The sequence below is a fragment of the Cherax quadricarinatus genome, chromosome 17, assembly GCF_038502225.1.
Source record: "Cherax quadricarinatus isolate ZL_2023a chromosome 17, ASM3850222v1, whole genome shotgun sequence".
Classification (NCBI taxonomy): Eukaryota; Metazoa; Arthropoda; class Malacostraca; order Decapoda; family Parastacidae; genus Cherax; species Cherax quadricarinatus.
The window spans coordinates 12,754,352-12,776,358 of record NC_091308.1 but is presented as its reverse complement, the minus strand read 5'-3'; the positions used below and the strand labels follow the sequence as shown (position 1 = coordinate 12,776,358).

Sequence of the window (22,007 nt, the reverse complement as noted above, 5' to 3'; positions counted from 1 at the left end):
TATGAGTGTTTAAATGTGCCACTTCTGAGAGATGAAATGTTTCTCTTCTGTGCATTTAAATGTGCCTCTTCCGTGTTAAGTATTCTACATATGTATGCTTAAATGCCCCATCTTTGTTTATGGTTAAATGTAAAAGTCAGCTCTACTGTGTAGATAACATTATAAGGCCAGTGTATCAAAACCCAGAAAAATGTCAGGACGGGGAAGATTACATCGTTTTACCGGTGAATAACTCGGCTTCTATTGTATCGTTGCTAATGATGAACGGAAAATACCCGAGAGCCAGATCTCGGATCTATACACTGCCATAACTTATCGGACAAAGAGAGACAGCAAGAAGCATAGAATAAAACTAGTGAGAAAGAGGGGTGCCATGGGCATAATAAGGAAGCAATATGTCAACATCCGTAGTCCAAGATGTCAGAAATATTGCCCGGAACAAAGGGAGAAGTTGTCGGGAGAAAACTGGACTACTGCTTCGTCCAGGTGATAGATCAGTCAGGCTGTGATGGATATACACTCCTGTAGGCTGCTAGCAGCAAGAACCTGGCTGATCAAACAATCACCGAAAAAGCCTGGCCTCAGACCGGGCTGCGAGGGTACAGGAACCCTTGAAATCGGTCATAGGCATATCACAGGTATTAGACCTTTGTATGTCAGCTCTGTGTACGTAAATGTCTCATTTCTCTGTATGTAAATGTCTCAGATCTGTGTGATTAATTGTCCCAGGTCTGAGTCTGACTGGTTGTTCTAGCTCTATATGCGCTTAATTGTCCCAGCTTTGTGTGTTTTTGTCCGCCGTCTCACCTTTGTGAGTGACAATTATCTTTACACCTAAGAATATTGACCAGAATTGCACGTTTTGTTAAAGCCAGGTGTTGTACTCCAGATGTGTGACTTGTCAGACATGCAAAGATGTGTCACATCCAGAATGTATTGATTTATCTCGGGGAGACAAAGAATTGTCAGCAAACCAGTCTATCTACTGAGTATGTGATACAGATAGAGATGTATTCGTCAAGATTACAGACATATTGGCTGACATCTCTAAGTAAAAACCCAGTTGTATCTGGACTCGTTAATCTGGGAAATTTTTTACATTGCACACACACAAATGTATAAAACTGATAGACCGGTAAGCCAGCGGAAGGCCTCGGTCAGATGACCAAAAGCTCCAAAGGCGGGTCATCATCTAAGACCCGCGTCAGGAAACATTTGTTCTGTTTCCTGACGAACCTTACCTAACCTAACCTAACCAAAATCAAACTGACATAGAAAATGGGAACCATGCATCCAAACGAGTAACTTCTACAGAACAGGGATGAACAAGATGCAAACAAAATCTTGATATAACTGGGAACACAGATGAAGAAAGAAATTATGTAAACAACAATGCCCACTACCCCAAAAACTGGTATTAATCCAAGAACAGCCGAATCACTTTGAAATAATAGAAATGAAATAGTTAACCCAAACCTTTATAAAATCGCTGCCAACTGGAAGTGCCACTGTGTTGGCACCATGCATGGGCTGTTTGCGGATATAAGAATATAAAGAAGGAACACTGCAGCAGGCCTACTGGCCCATGCGAGGCAGGTCCAAGTCTCCTACCGGCTCAAGCCAATGCCCCAACCTAGTCAGGTCAGGTCACATTCACTTAAGGAAGGAACACGGCAACTGTGGGCGACTGGTAATAGAAACCTAACCCGCCAGTACGAACATCTAAAGAAATATCGAAATATTCTAAACAAAAGCGTTTCCCATTCCAAGTTCTGCAAGTATTTTAACCCCAGATTGTACTATAGTTCAGTAAATAAGCAGTATCGTGATTCAGATCGTCCTGCAGCATCCCATTTGAAGGAAAACGAGGTGAGTAAAACCACTTGAATGCCATTTAAACACAATTACACAACCTGCAGAGATTTTTGGCGTCAGGAGAAAAACAATAGCAAGTAATGATAAGAATACATAAGAACATAACATAAGAAAGAAGGGACACCGCAACAGGTCTACTGACCCATGCGGAGCAGGTCCATGTCATTCCCCCCCGGATTAGCCCAATGACCCACCCAGTCTGGTCACCTCCACTCAAGGATGGAGCACTGCACCAGACCCAGTAGCACAAGCTAGTCAAGTCCAACTCACACCCACCCACACCCACTCATGTATTTATCTAACCTATTTTTAAAACTACACAACGTTTTAGCCTCAGTAACTGTACTCGGGAGTTTGTTCCACTCATCCACAACTCTATTACCAAACCAGTACTTTCCTATATCCTTCGTCAATCTGAATTTTTCCAACTTGAAACCATTGCTGCGAGTCTTGTCTTGGCTGGAAATTTTCAGGATGCTATTTACATCCCCTTTGATAAATTAAGACACATGTGCAACTCTTGGGTATCTTTAAATAAATAAATAAATAAAATAAATCAATAAAGATACCCAAGAGTTGCACATGTGTCTAATTTATCAACATGTCGGTTCTCTGAACCATTCATCTACAAACATCCCCTTTATTTATTCCTGTTTTCCATTTATACACCTCGATCATATCCCCCCTAATGCTACCCCTTTCGAGAGAGTGCAGATTCAGGGCCTCGGTCTATCCTCATAGGGAAGATTTCTAATACATGGGATCATCTTTGTCATCCTCCTCTGTACGTTTTCCAGTGCATTTATATCCATTCTTTAATACGGTGACCAGAACTGAGCAGCATAGTCTAAATAAGGCCTAACCAAGGATATATAGAGTTGAAGAACAACCTGAGGACTTCTATTATTTATACTTCTAGATATGAAGCCAAGAATTCTGTTAGCTTTATTGCGAACATTAATGCACTGTTGTCTTGGTTTTAAATTACTGCTAACCAGAACTCCTAAATCCTTTTCGCAATCAGTAGTATTAAGATCACATCAGAGCTGTTTTGAGCTGGCAACAAAGTCAGTGTTAGGCTCATTAGGACTGTAAATACTAAGACTAACAAAAGAGCCCCAACCCAACAACAATTAATATAACATTATGTTTGCAAACATTCCAGGTCTTAAATTATGTAACAGAAAAAAAAAAGTTTAGTGGAATCCTCACCGAGTCAAATGTAATATTTTCAAATTTTACAGAGACCCACATAAAAGATTACTTTAACTGCGAAATATGCACACTAGGATATAAGCTATTTAACTGCAGATGAAAGGTTACAGGGAAGAGTTAATCTGTTTCTTCAAGAATCATTCATTTGCACTGAATTAACACCACAAAAGATTAAGTCGAAGTATCGGCAGCAAAGACTGAATATGAGAAATTTGTATATTCCACTTGTATATTAACCATCACACACAGCTTACCTGCACTTAAAATACCAGATATTGAAAATTTAACTCCGTATGGAAATTCTCTCAAATTCAGCCGCTGACACCTAGTTCATTATTGACTTAGACATCTAAGAATATAGTAAATACTACAATAGCATAGAAGATCCTAGGAGACAGTTCATATGAATAATTTAAAAAAAAATTGAGGTATTAGGATTCCGCAATAAATTCTCCTTAAACCAGAAAATAGCAGACTAGATCCGATTTGAAAATATTCTTGACCTCATGTTCACAAATAATCATCTGGTGCGGAATGTAATAGTGTCGAACACATCAAACTCATATCTCAACCAAATGAAGTTGTGACTTGCATACACAATGGTCTTGAGTAACAAAACACAATCAGTCATGAAGCTGTATACAACAAATTCAACTTAAACAATAAAACGTGAACTGGGATCAAATGCACCATGACACCTGTTGAATTACGTTGGGAAGATACTATGATTAACATGAATTTCAACCAACATCTCAAAAGGATGAGCTCAACGGTACGAGAAGAAGAGAGACATTAGACAGAAGAGTTCCCTCTGTAGGCGAAGATGAAGAATCACAGTTTTTTTCAAAGCTTTACAGTGTCTGAAGAACGAGGTGACACTGGTCACAGAGCTGGAAAAACACTGACCTCGAAATGAATGCATCAGACTGAGACAGGGGACAAAAGGTCCTCTGTCTCTCCAAAATCCTTTTTCATTCATATGCAAAAAACAGGGTAAAAATCACATCTCCATTGCTTAAGGAAGATGGAACTTACTCTGACGATAACAAAGAAACTAGCGAAATACTGAAATTAGAATACGACTCACTGTTCAGTGAACCAAAAATTAAGTAAAAGATTGACAATCCACGTGAGTTATTTATGAATGAGATTCAAAATTCTCTCAACATTTCTATTACCTCTGACGTAACTCGAATCACTTAGATTCGTCTGAACTCGGCACCAGACCCAGACATTTCGAATTCTGTGTTCGTCAAGAACCGCGAGAAATAACTATTGCGTGTCTTAAAAATTCTTCTGAGAAGTCTTGACACAGGAGTCATCCCACAGTTACCAGAAACTACTTAATCACAAGGATTCAAACATTTGCTCAACCCATGAAAACAAGGGTTAATACTAGGTCTCTCCTAATGGAAATAAGTCACTCTGTCTGACTTTTTTGGGTTATCCTAGGTTCTCTACACATATGCTGCTATGTATGATAATTCTATGTAACTGTATTTGTGTATACCTGAATAAACTTACTTACTTACTAATTCCTACGTCTCGCAGTTGCTGGACCATTACAACGAGGTCTTGAACTCATTGGAAGCCTGACAAAATGCAAATGTAGTGTACACAGACTTTGCAAAAGCTTTCGATTAGTGCTAATATGGTGTAATAACTCACAAAATGCATACAAGAGGAATAACTCGGAAAGTTGGTAGAAAACTCAAAAATTAATAGTGAACAGAGAGATATTGACTGCCACTGGGAAGAACTCGAGATTCCAAGGCACAGTTCTTGCTCCAATTTTCTTTAATTTCTCATTCTCATGTCCGATGCAGACAAAACTAAAATTTTAAGCGAGTGGCATCCAGTGAGGAAACAGTAAACTTCCCAGCTTATAAAAAAACAGTGAAACACTGACAGTAATATTATGTTCACTGAGGACAAGTCCCAGGTGTTCTGCTATGGAAAATTTGAGGAAATACAAACAAGAACGGAATTTTAAGACAAACTCGAACCCTCAATATAGAACGAAAGTTTAATGTCTGAGACTAAAGACTGATTATGTCAGAATATCTCACATTCAAGGATCACAACGAAGTTAGTATCACAACCGCAAATAAAATGATAGGCTGGTTAACTAGAATCATCAAAATAAGAAATTTCAGTGCATATGCAAATTCAATCAAGCACCTGAATTGTTTAAAACTGTTGAAATCCCTCGAGCTGTGCTCCTTGGAGACTGGTCCCAACTCTGCATGCCGAAATCATTCCCTATGAAAGCAAGAGGCATAATGCCTCCAATGACCAAGCTTATGCATGACGTGAATTACTAACAGATCTCTAGCGTTCTTCAGAAGAAAACTTGAAATGTACCTCAAGTCAGTTCCTGATCAGCAGGGCGTTGTGCATACAGAGTTGTGCACCAACTGTCTAGTCGATCAGACCAGCAACAGGAAGGCCTGGTTTGGGACCGGGCCACCGGGGCATTGAACCCCGAATCCGTCTACAAGTAACCTGTAGGTACTGATAAACTACGTGTATTTAATTATCCCAGCTCAGTGTGTGGTTAATTGTCTCAGCTCTGTAATTTATTGTCTCTGTTCTGTGTGTTTTTTAAATTGTGCCAGTTCCGTGTGTTTAACTGTGCCAATTTTTGTGTGTTCAGTTGTGCCAGCTCTTGCGTAGTGGGAAGTGATTGCTGTATTTTTACGTAAGTTATGGATATACATTTTTCAGTTCAATGTTTTTATCGTATTCGCTCTACAGTACTCAGTATTTTTGTATAAAACAGTGTTCATTATACAACCCAGAATATTCACTGAACAGTATTCATGTGGACGGAATTAGGGAGGTAGGGAGAGAGGTAGGGGGAGAGGGATGGAGGGAGGGAGGTAGGGAGAGAGAGAGGGAGGTAGGGAGAGAGGGAGGGAGGTAGGGAGGGAGGGAGGTAGGGAAGTTCAGTACTGGGTGAGGTTTTGGGAATTAAATTTAATTCACACGTTGCAAGAAAGTATTCAGCAAGACGTCGTGTCCTCACCTGGTAGGCGTCGGTTCTTTACATGGCGACTGCTTGGCGTCGCTCCTTTATACATCATACTTCGTGGTACATCAGAGATACAGCAGGAAAATATTAAGTGTTGTCTGTATTCGTAATTAAAGCTGCTTATATCATGTTTAAATTATTCTGCAAAGCATATTAGAATTTTTTATTTCAAATTTCAACAAAAATGGGGAGAAATTTATACGATAGTTCCAAAAATAGGGAAAAATTGTGTATGATTCAACAGAAATTGGGGTCATTCGACTTTTGTCGATATACACCTAACACAATCTTCTCTATATTTTATAATGATTGAGAGAAAAGTCGAATTTCCCACCGTAGGTAAAAGTTTTATATGAATGTGGACTAAAGTCGTATTACCATTCTAGTATTTCAGAGGTCAACGTCCCCTCGGCTTTGTTCTAAATCTGGCTTCCCAGTGGATGGTCTGAACGAGCAGGCTGTTGGTGCTGGCCGTACGGAGCGCAACGTATGCACCACAGCCCGGCTGAGGAGAAATTGATTTGAGGAACTTACCAACGTTCTTCTTGGTCCCATTACATTTACAGTAATCATAAATATGCACGCTCGTAATTGCTTTTTAACAGACTATTTGATGGCACTTTCAAGAAGTGCCAGGGCAAGTGTTGTATGCTATACTGCCAGGCACATAAACGGTTTGCTAAATCATTGTGAAATTTCAATCTTTAGTGATTGGCTTCGTACCTCGCCGGACTTAAATCCGAAAGAGATCGTGTGGAACCTTATTAAGCGTAAGTTTCGTGACACGAACGTGTCCTTTTTTCCCTTAACTCTCGAGTTTGGGAGGGTTTTGTGTATGCAGATTTGGGACCAGTCACCATAGAATTTTCCAAGTGTAAATTATGCTGTAATGTATCTTTCTCGCTTACGTTCCAGGGAGTAGAAATCATGGGACTTCAAATATTTTTAGTTACTTAAGTGTTTGACTGAATTTATACTAGCAGTTAAGAGTTATCCGTACATTCTCCAGATCATCAGTTTCTCCTGCCTTGAACAGTGCTGTTAGAGTACTGCAGTATTCCATCCTAGAGAGACCTTGTGACATAAAGAGTATCATTTTTGTAAAGTAAAAGGACACAAGTGCAACTAATGTGACATTTATTGTGGCAACGTTTCGCTCTCCAGGAGCTTTATCAAGCCATTACGTAATGGCTTGATAAAGCTCCTGGATCCACAATAAATGTCACATTAGTTGCACTTGTGTCCTTTTACTTTACATATTGTCGGTAATTCTACCAACTTTATTACAGTATCATTTTTGACTTGCCATCTCTCGGTTATCCAGACTATCATTTTTCTTGTGGTTGTGATAACACTTGTGATTTTGGAGGGTGAGACCTAACATTATCACTCTTATGTCCCTCACGTAAGTCTTTCGCACTAATGAGTAATTGAGGTTAGTTTTATATTCCTAGTGGAATAATGACAGTCACTGAATTTAACAAATAATAGCCTACCTGTTATTTCTACCTGTACCCTACCATTTAGTCTACCTATAGTCGGTTCCTGAGATCATGGCTCCTGCGGCCCGATCCCCCACCTGAAGGATTTGACATAAAAAATCATGGCAATGTTACCTTTAACATCAAAGTTTGTAAAAAGTAGTGATAGTGTAAACGTGAATTAATAATAATAACGATAATACATAATTATTATTAAAACTAATGCAAATAGTAATACCAATAATAAATAAAGACAATCCACACTACATAAATGATACATGAGTATTTTTACCTTCATTTTTGTCTTGCTTGCTGCCAAAATAATTAAAAAAAACAGTAGATGAAAAGAGTTTCATTTCAATTAAACTCCAAATAGTGAGGGGAGAACCAGCACAAGTTAGTTGGTATGGTTAATTGGGTTTTAAGCCTATCGACTATAACAGTCATTTAGTCTGCATGTAAACAGTACACAACTAGTCATGAATATTTTAACCCCTAAAATAGGGATTCGAATAAATTTATATACATAATATATATACACACACACACTAAGATGTATAAATCTCTCGGTGCGCAGGACGAGTATGTCTGGGAGCTGAGCAGGAGACTACTAACGTTGCATTACCTCGTTCCTGCACTCGTTGTTAGGAGTATTAGAAGACCAGTTCATTTTCATTAACTACTGTGAGGGAGGGGGAAGGAAGGGGAGAGGTACCAGTCACTGGTACTGGAGGGGAAGGGGAGGTACTAGTCACTGTTTCTGGAACAAGGGGAAGGGAGCTGGCGGAGGAAGGGGTGGAAGGACTCAGGAGAATAGAGAGGAATTTATATAAAAACACCAAGGAAAAAGAGTGAGGATGTTTCTTTGTGTGTGAGTGTGTGGTGTGTGGTGAGTGTGTGGTGTGTGGTGAGTGTGTGCTGGGTGGGGAGTGTGTGCTGGGTGGGGAGAGTGTGCTGGGTGGGGAGTGTGTGCTGGGTGGGGAGAGTGTGCTGGGTGGGGAGTGTGTGCTGGGTGGGGAGTGTGTGCTGGGTAGGGGAGTGTGTGCTGGGTGGGGAGTGTGTGCTGGGTGGGGAGAGTGTGCTGGGTGGGGAGTGTGTGCTGTTTGGTGTGTGCTGGGTGTGTGCTGGGTGGGGAGTGTGTGCTGGGTGGGGAGAGTGTGCTGGGTGGGGAGTGTGTGCTGGGTGGGGAGTGTGTGCTGTTTGGTGTGTGCTGGGTGGGGAGCGTGTGCTGGGTGGGGAGTGTGTGCTGGGTGGGGAGTGTGTGCTGGGTGGAGAGTGTGTGCTGGGTGGGGAGTGTGCGCTGGGTGGGGAGTGTGTGCTGGGTGGGGAGTGTGTGCTGGGTGGTGAGTGTGTGCTGGGTGGGGAGTGTGTGCTGGGTGGGGAGTGTGTGCTGGGTGGGGAGTGTGTGCTGGGTGGGGAGTGTGTGCTGGGTGGGGAGTGTATGCTGGGTGGGGAGAGTGTGCTGGGTGGGGAGTGTGTGCTGGGTGGGGAGTGTGTGCTGGGTGGGGAGTGTGTGCTGGGTGGGGAGAGTGTGCTGGGTGGGGAGTGTGTGCTGGGTGGGGAGAGTGTGCTGGGTGGGGAGTGTGTGCTGGGTGGGGAGTGTGTGCTGGGTGGGGAGTGTGTGCTGTTTTGTGTGTGCTGGGTGGGGAGAGTGTGCTGGGTGGGGAGTGTGTGCTGGGTGGGGAGTGTGTGCTGGGTGGGGAGTGTGTGCTGGGTGGGGAGTGTGTGCTGGGTGGGGAGAGTGTGCTGGGTGGGGAGTGTGTGCTGGGTGGGGAGTGTGTGCTGGGTGGGGAGTGTGTGCTGGGTGGAGAGTGTGTGCTGGGTGGGGAGAGTGTGCTGGGTGGGGAGTGTGTGCTGGGTGGGGAGAGTGTGCTGGGTGGGGAGTGTGTGCTGGGTGGGGAGGGTGTGCTGGGTGGGGAGTGTGTGCTGGGTGGGGAGAGTGTGGGGGGGGTGGAGTGTGTGCTGGGTGGGGAGTGTGTGCTGGGTGGGGAGTGTGTGCTGGGTGGGGAGTGTGTGCTGGGTGGGGAGTGTGTGCTGGTTGGGGATAGTGTGCTGGGTGGGGAGTGTGTGCTGGGTGGGGAGAGTGTGCGGGGTGGGGAGGGTGTGCTGGGTGGGGAGTGTGTGCTGGGTGGGGAGTGTGTGCTGGGTGGGGAGTGTGTGCTGGGTGGGGAGTGTGTGCGGGGTGGGGAGAGTGTGGTGGGTGGGGAGAGTGTGCTGGGTGGGGAGTGTGTGCTGGGTGGGTAGTGTGTGCTGGGTGGGGAGAGTGTGCTGGGTGGGGAGAGTGTGCTGGGTGGGGAGTGTGTGCTGGGTGGGGAGTGTGTGCTGGGTGGGGAGTGTGTGCTGGGTGGGGAGAGAGTGTGCTGGGTGGGGAGTGTGTGCTGGGTGGGGAGTGTGTGCTGGGTGGGGAGTGTGTGCTGGGTGGGGAGAGTGTGCTGGGTGGGGAGTGTGTGCTGGGTGGGGAGTGTGTGCTGGGTGGGGAGAGTGTGCTGGGTGGGGAGTGTGTGCTGGGTGGGGAGAGTGTGCTGGGTGGGGAGTGTGTGCTGGGTGGGGAGAGTGTGCTGGGTGGGGAGTGTGTGCTGGGTGGGGAGAGTGTGCTGGGTGGGGAGAGTGTGCTGGGTGGGGAGAGTGTGCTGGCTGGGGCGTGTGTGCTGGGTGGGGAGTGTGTGCTGTGTGTGTGTGCTGTGTGGTGAGTGTGTGGTGAGTGCGTGGTGTGGTGTGTGCTGTGTGGTGTGTGCTGTGTGGTGAGTGTATGCTGAGTGCATGCTGAGTATGTGCTGAGTGTACTCACCTAATTGTGGTTGCAGGGGTCGAGACTCAGCTCCTGGCCCCGCCTCTTCGCTGAACGCTACTAAGTCCTCTCTTTCCCTGCTCCCTGAGCTTTATCATACCTCGTCTTAAAGCTATGTATGATTCCTGCCTTCACTACATCACTCGCCAGACTGTTCCACTTCCTGACCACTCTGTGACTGAAGAAATACTTCCTAACATCCCTGTGACTCATCTGTGTGTGTGTGTGTGTGTGTGTGTGTGTGTGTGTGGTGTGTGTGTGTGTGCTGGGAGTGTGTGTGTGCGTGCTGGGAGTGTGTGTGTGCTGGGAGTGTGTGCTGGGTGTGTGTGCTGTGAGTGTGTGCTGGGAGTGTGTGCTGGGAGTGTGTGCGTGTGCTGGGAGTGTGTGTGTATGCTAGGAGTGTGTGTGTGTGTGTGTGTGTGCTGGGAGTGTGTGCTGGGAGTGTGTGTGTGTGCTGGGAGTGTGTGTGTATGCTAGGAGTGTGTGTGTGTGTGTGTGTGTGCTGGGAGTGTGTTTGCTGGGAGTGTGTGAGTGTGTGTGTGTGTGTGTGTGTGTGTGTGTGTGTGTGTGTGCTGGGAGTGTGTTTGCTGGGAGTGTGTGTGTGTGTGTGTGTGTGTGTGTGTGTGTGTGTGTGTGTGTGTGTGTGTGCTGGGAGTGTGTGTGTGTGTGCGCGCTGGGAGTGTGTGCGTGCTGGGAGTGTGTGTGTGTGTGTGTGTGTGTGTGTGTGTGTGTGTGCGCGCTGGGAGTGTGTGTGTGCTGGGAGTGTATGTGCTGGGAGTGTATGTGCCGGGAGTGTGTTAAGAGTCTGTTGGGTGAGTGTGTGTGCTGAGTGAGCCAATTGGGTTTGTGTACTGATAACGTGTACTACTGACGTGTTTACTATGAATGTCTGCTAGGAATTTTTGTCCTACGAATGTATTTACTTGTAATCCACTGTCTAAGCTTGACAGAGTGTAAAGCTCCATCTCCAGGGTCCTGTCTCTTAACCTTCATTTCGTTTATTCTCGTCGTTCTCTCGCCGCCCTTGTGTTCCGAGGCATCGTACACACCATGTATGGAGTCTCCACTTTCTGGCTCCCAAAAGCGACTACCTTCTTCACTACATTCAACTGAAAAGTATGTTTTTATTAAGCTCTCGATGCACACCATATATACATAACTAGGGGAGAAATGTAGTTCATGAAGGAAAGTATGATATTTGAAACGATAAAAATATGTATAAGTATATTAATACTGCAATATAATTCAGAGAAAATATGCAGGATTTTCCCTCGACTGGGACTGGGAGCTTTGCCTAACATTTTTAAAATTTAAATGAAATCAGTATATTCATTCAAGTACACCAGCCACCATTCTCTCAGTATTGAAAACATGAATAAACTCAGTGGAAATTGTGAAGAAGAATTTAGAATACAAGGGAAGGTGCGTAGTTTGAGATATTCAGAACTTGATATTATGTTTCCTTTCTGCTAAAATTAATACTCGTGCTAGCACTGAAACAGAAAATTGGATATGTTACTGGATTTACCGGGAGATAAAGAGCTTTGAACAGGTAAAGCACGTGTTTTGAATAATTGGGAAGAGGGAAAATGAATTAGATGCAGATCAGAAAAGATGAGAGGAAACAGTGACGGAAAACAGTGATTCACTTAGAGAAGATGAACAGGCGACACCTTCACTAAAGCAAGAAAATAATCTAAAGAACAATATACGGAAAGAGAGAGAGAGAGAGGAAAACTCCAAACACCTCCTTGTAAAGAAAGCTATAACTACAAGACACAAGCTGTGAAATATGTAAGTACTATGCCTGAGGATGTACATATTTGCAACAAGATGTAGTTATGCACAAACCAGAAAGTGTTCCTGCATTTTACGAAAGATCTTGAGTCAGTTTCATGAAAGTTGGAGGTGCTTTCTCACTGAGACTCGCTAATCATCACTACAAACCAGATAACAATATCACCTACACTGCCCAAAATACCAGGTGAAAAACGCATAGAAAATTGCGAACCAAGAAAATTAGTGCATAATAACAAAAAAATTAAGGCAGAGACAGAAATGATCTAAGAGAAGGCAATGAACAAGCTATGTATAGCAGAGAAGCACAGTGAACTAGTTTTTCACAGGCTAGGGTCAAATCTACAACAGTCCATCATACGACCTGTACTGGAGAGAGCAGAGATATGTACACCCAGTGCCATATTACAAAACCCCCATGTTACAAGAGGCACTAACAATGCCCAGTAACACAAACGTACCAAACGGTACATCCTCCTTCCTTTTACTAAGATTCACAATTTAACTGTAAATAAAAAGAGAATTGTCTATATGCAAGCAGAACTTCAAGTTACGTGAAAATTTAATTTAATTTGAGGACCTCTGGGAACTGAGGATGCTGGAAACATTCACTCTATGGATCACCCATGTTGAGGCGCTCCAGTAGTTTCAGAGAGCGAGAAACCCAGTTCTTTGAAGAAACAAATGGTATGCTTTCCTTAAAGGCTAAGGTCCTGTTTAGACGTTTGTTCTTCTGGTGGGCCAAATCTTTATACCAGTCTATACAATTTCTCTCTCTCTCTCTCTCTCTCTCTCTCTCTCTCTCTCTCTCTCTCTCTCTCTCTCTCTCTCTCTCTCTCTCTCTCTCTCTCTCTCTCTCTCTCTCTCTCTCTCTCTCTCTCTCTCTCTCTCTCTCTCTCTCTCTCTCTCTCCCTCCCTCCCTCCCTCCCTCCCTCCCTCCCTCCCTCCCTCTCACTCACTCTTTTTATTTACACAATGGTTTTACAGGGTTAGGTTAAGAATTCCTACCTTTATTTACAATCTGGGGGCTGTTACCTACTACAGCTCATTTTAAAACGTTTTCATTGTTATGAGACATACAAACAGAGAACAGGATGAAGTTGGAGCTGTCTGTGGGCTAGTGCTTTCATTTGGTCAACTGATTTTTCGTCGACGTGCGGACATGTTACTGACTAGGCATTTTAGGAATGAATGATCTTAGATGAAGAGATAGTCTAGAGAAGGATACAGCTGTTTGCTACCCGTGTTGTTACGTAGCAGCTGTCTTCTCGCTGTCTGTGAAGTGCGGCCAAGTGTGGTACCTTGACATTGTTGGCCTTGTACATAACAGTAAGGCCACCCACATCCCTCCGATGTTGAAGGCTCTGCTGAAATGACAGATCCGTCTAGGCCGGGTCCAGACAAGAGATTAAGTCATCATGCTATGTTCTCTATCAAGAGGTCGTAGGTGAGACTTGAGGGTAATCTAAGAAAGTGAACATAGGTGTGAACGCACTTGTGCCTCATATCTTGCAGCTCTACCGTGGAGCAGATGCCAGATAGTCTAAGTGCTGTTAGCTTCCTGGCCGCCTGGTTCTTCATAGTCAGTTGTGTGTTGTGTGTTGTGTGTGTGTGTGTGTGTGTGTGTGTGTGTGTGTGTGTGTGTGTGTGTGTGTGTGTGTGTGTGTGTGTGCGTGCGCGCGGTGTTTGTGTTGTGTTTTGTGTGTGTGTGTGTGTGTGTGTGTGTGTGTGTGTTTGTGTGTTTGTGTGTGTGTGTGTGTGTGTGTGTGTGTGTGTGTGTGCGTGCGCGCGCTGTATGTGTTGTGTATTGTGTGTGTGTGTGTGTGTGTGTGTGTGTGTGTGTTTGTGTTTGTGTGTGTGTGTGTGTTTGTGTGTGTGTGTGTTATCTTCACAAAAGCAAAAGTAAGGTTAATAGCGTTAAGAAATGTCTACCAGTGAGATATGGCTGCAAAACTACATTGTATTTACATGTAAGAAATAAGTTACAGAGAGGGATAGCACTTCCTCCTCCCCCCCTCCCCCCTCCTCCCCACCCTCCTCCCCCCCTCCTCCCCCCCTCCTACTGTTTTCATGTTTTATTGACACCAACGCTGTGATTTCCTCTCCTCGGTCTGCAGTATCTTGACATTTGGAGATGTTTGAAAGCGTGAAGATTGTGGATGCCGCTTCTAAGGATATTTCTCAGAATTTACATTATGAGAGAGAGAGAGAGAGAGAGAGGGGGGGGAGAGAGAGAGAGAGAGAGAGGGAGAAAGAAAGGGGAGGAGGAAAGAAGAGGAAGAAGGATGAATAGGCGGAGTAGAAAAAGAAGAATATTTAATTCAGATTACTAACCAAGAGGGTTAGTTGTCCAGAATAACCCAGGAAAGCTCATTAGTGAAGCACATTTCTACACTTTCTTCTGTATCTCATCTACACTTTCTTCTGCATCTCATCTACACTTTCTTCTGCGTCTCATCTACACTTTCTTCTGCGTCTCATCTACACTTTCTTCTGCATCTCATCTACACTTTCTTCTGCGTCTCATCTACACTTTCTTCTGCGTCTCATCTACACTTTCTTCTGCGTCTCATCTACACTTTCTTCTGCGTCTCATCTACACTTTCTTCTGCGTCTCATCTACACTTTCTTCTGCATCTCATCTACACTTTCTTCTGCGTCTCATCTACACTTTCTTCTGCGTCTCATCTACACTTTCTTCTGCGTCTCATCTACACTTTCTTCTGCGTCTCATCTACACTTTCTTCTGCGTCTCGTCTACACTTTCTTCTGCGTCTCATCTACACTTTCTTCTGCGTCTCATCTACACTTTCTTCTGCGTCTCATCTACACTTTCTTCTGCGTCTCATCTACACTTTCTTCTGCGTCTCATCTACACTTTCTTCTGCGTCTCATCTACACTTTCTTCGGGGAAATCCTAAGATTGAGTAAGAAATTAACGTTTTTCTTAATTTTATTTATAAAAACTTTATCTTCGCTTACTTTTTTCATTTTTTTTAAGTGTTTTCTACTTCAGTTAACTGGACAATTATCCAGTTGGTCAACTGTCCTCGTCGGTCAGAATTGCCAGTTCGCTCATTGTCATTTTTGTTCAAATGCTACATTTTGTTATATTTCTTGTTGTTCAATGTCCATTTGCTCAAATATCCTCATCTGATCATTTGTCTTCCTAATGTTATTTGTATCAAATGTCTCGTCTGGTAAACTATTTCCAATCGTCAGTTAGTGTTTCGTTGGTCCATTGTCTTGTTTAACACTAAGTTGCTTGAAGGATACCCGAAGGAGGAGGAGAAGATCGTCGTCATCGCTGCCTGCTCCTAGACCAAGTATTCCAGGTGATAACTCGATCAGGGAGGTTGTTGATCCTCGATGCGCTTGATAACCCGATCAGGGAGGTTGTTGATCCTCGATGCGCTTGATAACTCGATCAGGGAGGTTGTTGATCCTCGATGCGCTTGATAACCCGATCAGGGAGGTTGTTGATCCTCGATGCGCTTGATAACCCGATCAGGGAGGTTGTTGATCCTCGATGCGCTTGATAACTCGATCAGGGAGGTTGTTGATCCTCGATGCGCTTGATAACCCGATCAGGGAGGTTGTTGATCCTCGATGCGCTTGATAACCCGATCAGGGAGGTTGTTGATCCTCGATGCGCTTGATAACTCGATCAGGGAGGTTGTTGATCCTCGATGCGCTTGATAACTCGATCAGGGAGGTTGTTGATCCTCGATGCGCTTGATAACTCGATCAGGGAGGTTGTTGATCCTCGATGCGCTGTCTTCACTACACTGTCTTCACTACACTGTCTTCACTGTCATAAAGAACCTTCTCGGGTTCCCTTCTGAAGACAGAAGACTAGTGGTTACTGGTTGTTCCACTTTATATTTAATGGGAGGACGTCCGTCATTTCTTGAATTCCCGTTGTGTCTAGCCTGTTCATCACGGATCTGAATTTCGTAAAGGGTAATATGAAGGCTTACTCAGCCCTGTAACAACTCCAGTAAGTATTACCAAGGCTGGCTCCTCCTCAGGAAAATTAATGAATAGAAAAAGAATAATAACAGTCAAATATAAACACTTTATTATTTAGAAATGAAAATATAAAATAATTAAATATGAATTTTTATCCTACTTGAAAGAGAAATGAAAAATGAAATATAAAAATAATATCTGAATTCAACGCTAATATGTACAGTTAGACTGGGGTGTCTGAAGTTGTTGACACAGCGTATTGTAGAAATTGTAGCCGTTGCTGATGATGGGGAGGGGATCACAGATGTTGAGTGACAACCCAACGACTAGTTCTTCACAGTCTCTAGCCTTGAATAGTCCGTCAAGATGATAGGAACGCAGGTCTTTCACCACTGCAAAGATGAGAGGTAGTTGCCTGGGGATGACTACACTTAGGTATGCAGATAAAATGGTGACGTCCCAGAACTTGTGTAAAGTTCGTCTCCTTCAACACTGTTTCTTTGGTTGCCAGGTGACCCGAGCTGACATTCCAAGGTAGAAAGAGACGAAGGTTACCCACTGCCTAAGAAATCACTCTCCATGATAAGTATTTAAAAAACATGGTGATTATCTAAAAGCACATGGAAATCAAGGCAGAATGAATTATGTCTTAAAATTGGATAAAAGTGAAGCTTTTAACCAATATATTTATTAAAAACAGGAGCAGAGGCTTTTACTTTAAAGTTGTGTTGGGAGCTGTGAGTCAAGTGATTACCATTTGGTCGGAGCCCCACACGTCACCTTTCGGGGTGGAGAAGAAGTGGGGGAGATAACGGGAGCTAGACTGACCCTACCTTAACAAGCAGCCGGGCAATCAAACTATCGTCACCATATACTCGCTCGCTACTCCTATCTGTTGAACTTTTCCCTCACAGGTAATTTCAGCATGTTGATGTGGAACCCGTCAGGTTTGGAACTGCTCCCTGCGGACCAGTTCCAGACCTGACCTCCTATGCGTATCTCTCTCTCTCCAGAGATCAATAGTGAAGTCGAAGACTTCATAGTGAAAAGCTCTTTTCCTCAAGGCACAATACCCTCCCAGCACCTGTTTCTCATATTTTTATCCGACATAGACAAGAACATAACTCAGGAACGTGACATTCTTTGCTGATGACACCAGAATCTCTATAAGAGTAGCGTCTGTTGAAAACACAAGGAGTCTTTTACTGCATATTAATAAAGTCTTTCAGTTGTCCTCAAAAACAATATAATGTTCACTGAGGACAAGTTTCGGTTGCTCCTCTATGGAATAATAGATGAAATAAAGAACGTAACGGAGTACAGGACAAACTCGAATAATTTGATAGAAGGAACGTTTCATGTGGGACACTCGGGAGAGATGATGTCAGAAACCTTACATTCAACGATCACAACAATGTTGCTATCGCTACCTTGATGAAAATGACAGAAAATAACTAGAACATTCAAGTCAAGTGATGCTGAGCCAATAATAATACTGAATCTTGGTACAAAGACTTCAACGCTTGCCCAACCTTTGGACGACGACCTACTTACACTAGTGGCAGGTCCCACTGTGATCCCGCCTCTTCCTGCTTGGACTCATCTCACCGCAGTATATAAGCCACCTCTCTGGCCCTGTGCTGCACTTCCTACAAGAGTGATGGACTGAACACATCGATTCCAGGCTGAGGGACTGATTACCTCAAACTTCTACTCTCCTTACCCATTTCTACTTTGTATTGGACTGATGAAGCCACTGTGTGGCGAAACGTTTCTTCAATAAAGATTCCCATGTGTTGCATAAGTGTCTCAATTCTTCAACTTGTCGGTTTTCAAAACCATTCATCACACACAATAATAATACTAAGTCACTTGTTATCAACAGGCTGATGTACTGTGGTATACTAACGGCTCCCTTCAAGGCAGGCGAGACTTCTAAGCTTAAGAACGTATAGAGAAGTTTCATTAAACAAATAAATTGATTCAAACATCTCAACCACTGAAAACGCTTTAAGTCCTTTGAACTGTACTCCATAGAATATAGGCGAAAAAGGTACATCGTAAGATAAATTAGAAAAATTCTGAAGGGACTGGTATCAAACCTGCAAGAGACTTTGTAGAGAAAGTAAAGTAGCCTCGATAAAAAAGCAAGAACTCGACGAATACACTAAGAGAGAACTAAGTAAATGTCAGAAGTTCCCGACTTTTCAGCGCCCTCCCTCCATGTATTAAGGGAATTATCAACAAACCTCAAGAGGGAACTTGACAAGTTCCTAAAATCAGTACCAGAGCATCCGGGCTGTGTTTCGTACGTCGGACTGCGTGTAGCCAGCAGAAACAGCTTGGTTGATCAGGCCTTGATCTTCTAAGAGGCCTGTTCCGAGACCAGGCCACGTGGCCGTTGACCCACCAAAACATCATTTAGGTCTCCGTCAGGTAATTTACTGAGTAGAATTTGAGGAATTTTAGAGACCCTCCCTTTAATTTAAGTATTTAACTTTCCTGGCATTGTATTTTCTCTGTACATTCTTTAGATTCCCCTTTTCACCTGCCTCTAATGAGGCTGTTAGTGTGTTTCAGAGAATACAAGTGTCTTGAAGAGTATACTCAGTAATTTATGTATCTTGTTTAAATTAAAGGCTCTTGATATCCAGCAATTGTGACAGCAACATCTGCCCTCTCAATACATGCACTAATCTTAAGTTAATTTTAAGCCTGCCCAAAATGCTCTGCATGTAAGGGGCTTTTGGCATGTACACTCGACTATAATTCCTTGTACAACTATGTATCATGTCCAATATTGTAATGTTTTTTCGCTCAGCTACAGACGACATTCAGAAACCGATTCTACGTATTTCATAAGAAGAAACTGAGAATGAATTGGAGGATCTTACTATCCTCTGTTCTCTTGAGTACCTTACCTTCGAAGTTTTGAGATTTTTCCTACTCCCGCAGCTTGTCCACTGCTTGCCTGAGCAACCAGGCTGTTGTTGGTGGCGGTCTACTAGTCCGAGCATCCTTCACAGCCTGGTTGATCCGGCACTTGGTGACAAATTTGAAAACATCTACTCGTGTTCCGGCAGTGTCTAATATATTCTGGTAACGTTGAACAGGCTGGACTTACGAACATTGATATAATGTTCTCTTACTACATTGATATAATGTTCTCTTACAGCGACCATGCCTTTCAGTGGGTTTATTCTACATTTATATCTCTCATTCCAGTAGGTTATGGCAGTGTGCAGAATTTGAACTAGGACCTCAAATACCTTCCAAGTATAGATCTGTTATCAGTTATTTCTTGGGTAGCTTAAGGTAGAGGTCGTTTTGATAAGGATCTGCCTTGCATGGGCCAGTAGGCCTTCTGCAGTGTTCCTCCATTCTTATGTTCTTTCCTCCACTCCAGAAACTACATGTTTAACATTGTAAGGACTTCCCAGTATTTTAAATGTTTTAATGCCTCTATTTAAGTCACAAACGATCTCTATCTGTAGTAGGTCGTGAACGCCTCTGATATATCTCCTGAGCCCTGGACGAACCCGTCATCACTGACCAATAGTTTAACTGAGAGAGCACAAATAATTTGAAATGTCACCACCGGTATTGTTTACCTTGAAGATTGAGACACTTATGCAGCATATGGGAATCTTTATTCAGGAAACGTTTCGCCACACAGTGGCTTCATCAGTCCAATACAAAGAGGAAGGCGTAAGGAGAGGAGGAGTATGAGGTAATCAGTCCCTCAGCCTGGAGTCGATGTGTTCAGTCCATCAATCTTGTAGAATGTACAGCATAGGGCCGTAGACGTGGCTTATGTACTGTAGTGAGGTGACTTGAAGCAGACGGAGGCGGGATCATAGTGGTACCATCCACTAGTCGAAGTAGGTCCTTGTCCAAAGGTTGAACAAGCGTTGAAGAATTCTTTGTAAGAAGATCCCATGATGCTGCAGTGTCTGATAGTTGTGATGAATGGTTTGAAAAACCGACAAGTTGAAGATTGAGACACTTATGTAGCATATGGGAATCTTTATTCAGGAAACGTTTCGCCACACAGTGGCTTCATCAGTCCTCCTCCTCTCCTTACGCCTTCCTCTTTGTATTGGACTGATGAAGCCACTGTGTGGCGAAACGTTTCCTGAATAAAGATTCCCATATGCTACATAAGTGTCTCAATCTTCAACTTGTCGGTTTTTCAAACCATTCATCACACATTGTTTACCTTGTTTTCTTAGTCCTCATTAACGACCTCGTCATATTCCTGGCTATCCTGACATTTGTCTTATCGTGATTTTTTTTAAGATTGGTCAGCTGACGTACTTACACTTCAGTCAGTTCCTGACTGGAACTGAACTTCTCCAGGCTGAGGGACTGACAACCTCAAATTCTACGACTTCAAGGGTGATGGACTGATTACATCGTCTTCACATCTCTACTGTTCCTGCCTACTTTCTGTATTCGACTGAAGAAGCCTTCTGTGTAGGCGAAACTTTTCGGAATAAAGTTGTCTAACTGTTGCATATGTGTCTTACCTAACAACCTGTTGGTATTGTATACCATTTTGATGTTCATCTCTCAATTTTTGTATGCAATGTCACTTTTGACTTGTTCATTCTTTCCGTATCTAAGCTATTGGAATTTGTCACCACTGAACATTATATTACTTTCCACTGCCCGAAAGGCGTAGAATTAGGGGGGATATGATCGAGGTGTATAAATGGAAAACAGGAATAAATAAAGGGAATGTAAATAACGTGCTGAAAATTTCCAGCCAAGACAGGACTCCCAGCAATGGGTTCAAGTTGGAAAAATTCAGATTCAGGAAGGATATAGGAAAGCACTGGTTTGGTAATAGAGTTGTGGATGAGTGGAACAAACTCCCGAGTACAGTTATTCAGGCTAAAACGTTGTGTAGTTTTAAAAATAGGTTAGATAAATACATGAGTGGGTGTGGGTGGGTGTGAGTTGGACCTGACTAGCTTGTGCTGCTGGGTCTGGTGCAGTGCTCCATCCTTGAGTGGAGGTGACCAGACTGGGTGGGTCATTGGGCTAATCCGGGGGGGGGGTCATTGGTCTAATCCGAGGGGGGGACATGGACCTTCTCCGCATGGGTCAGTAGGCCTGTTGCAGTGTTCCTTCATTATGTTCTTATAACTTCCTGCTGAAATTTGTGCTCACTGAATATCAGGATATTTCCCGTGTTCCACTGGGAAGACTTGCTTAACGTTTACATGGACGCTTGCTGTGTCGTTGATGAATAATGCTCGTACTGACCAGTCGAGTGCCCGGCTGGTTATATGTCCGATTGGTTAAATGTTCTACTCATCTAATATCTTGGTTGGCCTCCTGCTTCAGTAGGCTATTCATATGTCTGGTTTTCTAAATTTCCTTGTTGGTCAAATATACATATGCCCTGTTTGGTTAGATATTCGGTTGATTAAATGTCCGCATGGCCAGATGACTAGTTGGTTGCAATGGTCAATATGGTGGAGAGTGGTGTTCGGCTGAGTCAGTTGGCCAGGCAATTTCCCGTTTTCTAATTAGAGGCACCTTGGTGCAGGGGGGGACTTAATCAGCGCTCCACTCAGTTTACTCAGCTCCCTCAAGATTACTTCCTTTCTCTGATCCTCTCTCCAGTGGTTCGCCTATTCCTTCTTGTTTTACCCCTCCCACTCTTACTGCATCGTTGTTTCTTCTTCACTTTTCCCATGTCCTCCTAACCCCCCTTTCTCCTGCCCTTCCCCTCCTCTTCCACCTCCTCTTCCTCTTTCTCATCCTCAGTCCCCCCTTCTCTTCTCATTTTCCCTCTCATCTGTTCCTGCCTTTCCTCATCCTCCCTTACCATCCC

At 43.6% G+C, this 22,007-nt stretch overlaps 1 protein-coding gene across 6 annotated transcripts in view; it reads left to right on the top strand.

Moving 5' to 3' along the window:
- Mcr (macroglobulin complement-related) overlaps positions 1-22,007 on the top strand; it is a 770,662-nt gene that overhangs the window by 223,119 nt on the left and 525,536 nt on the right. The window lies entirely within an intron of this gene.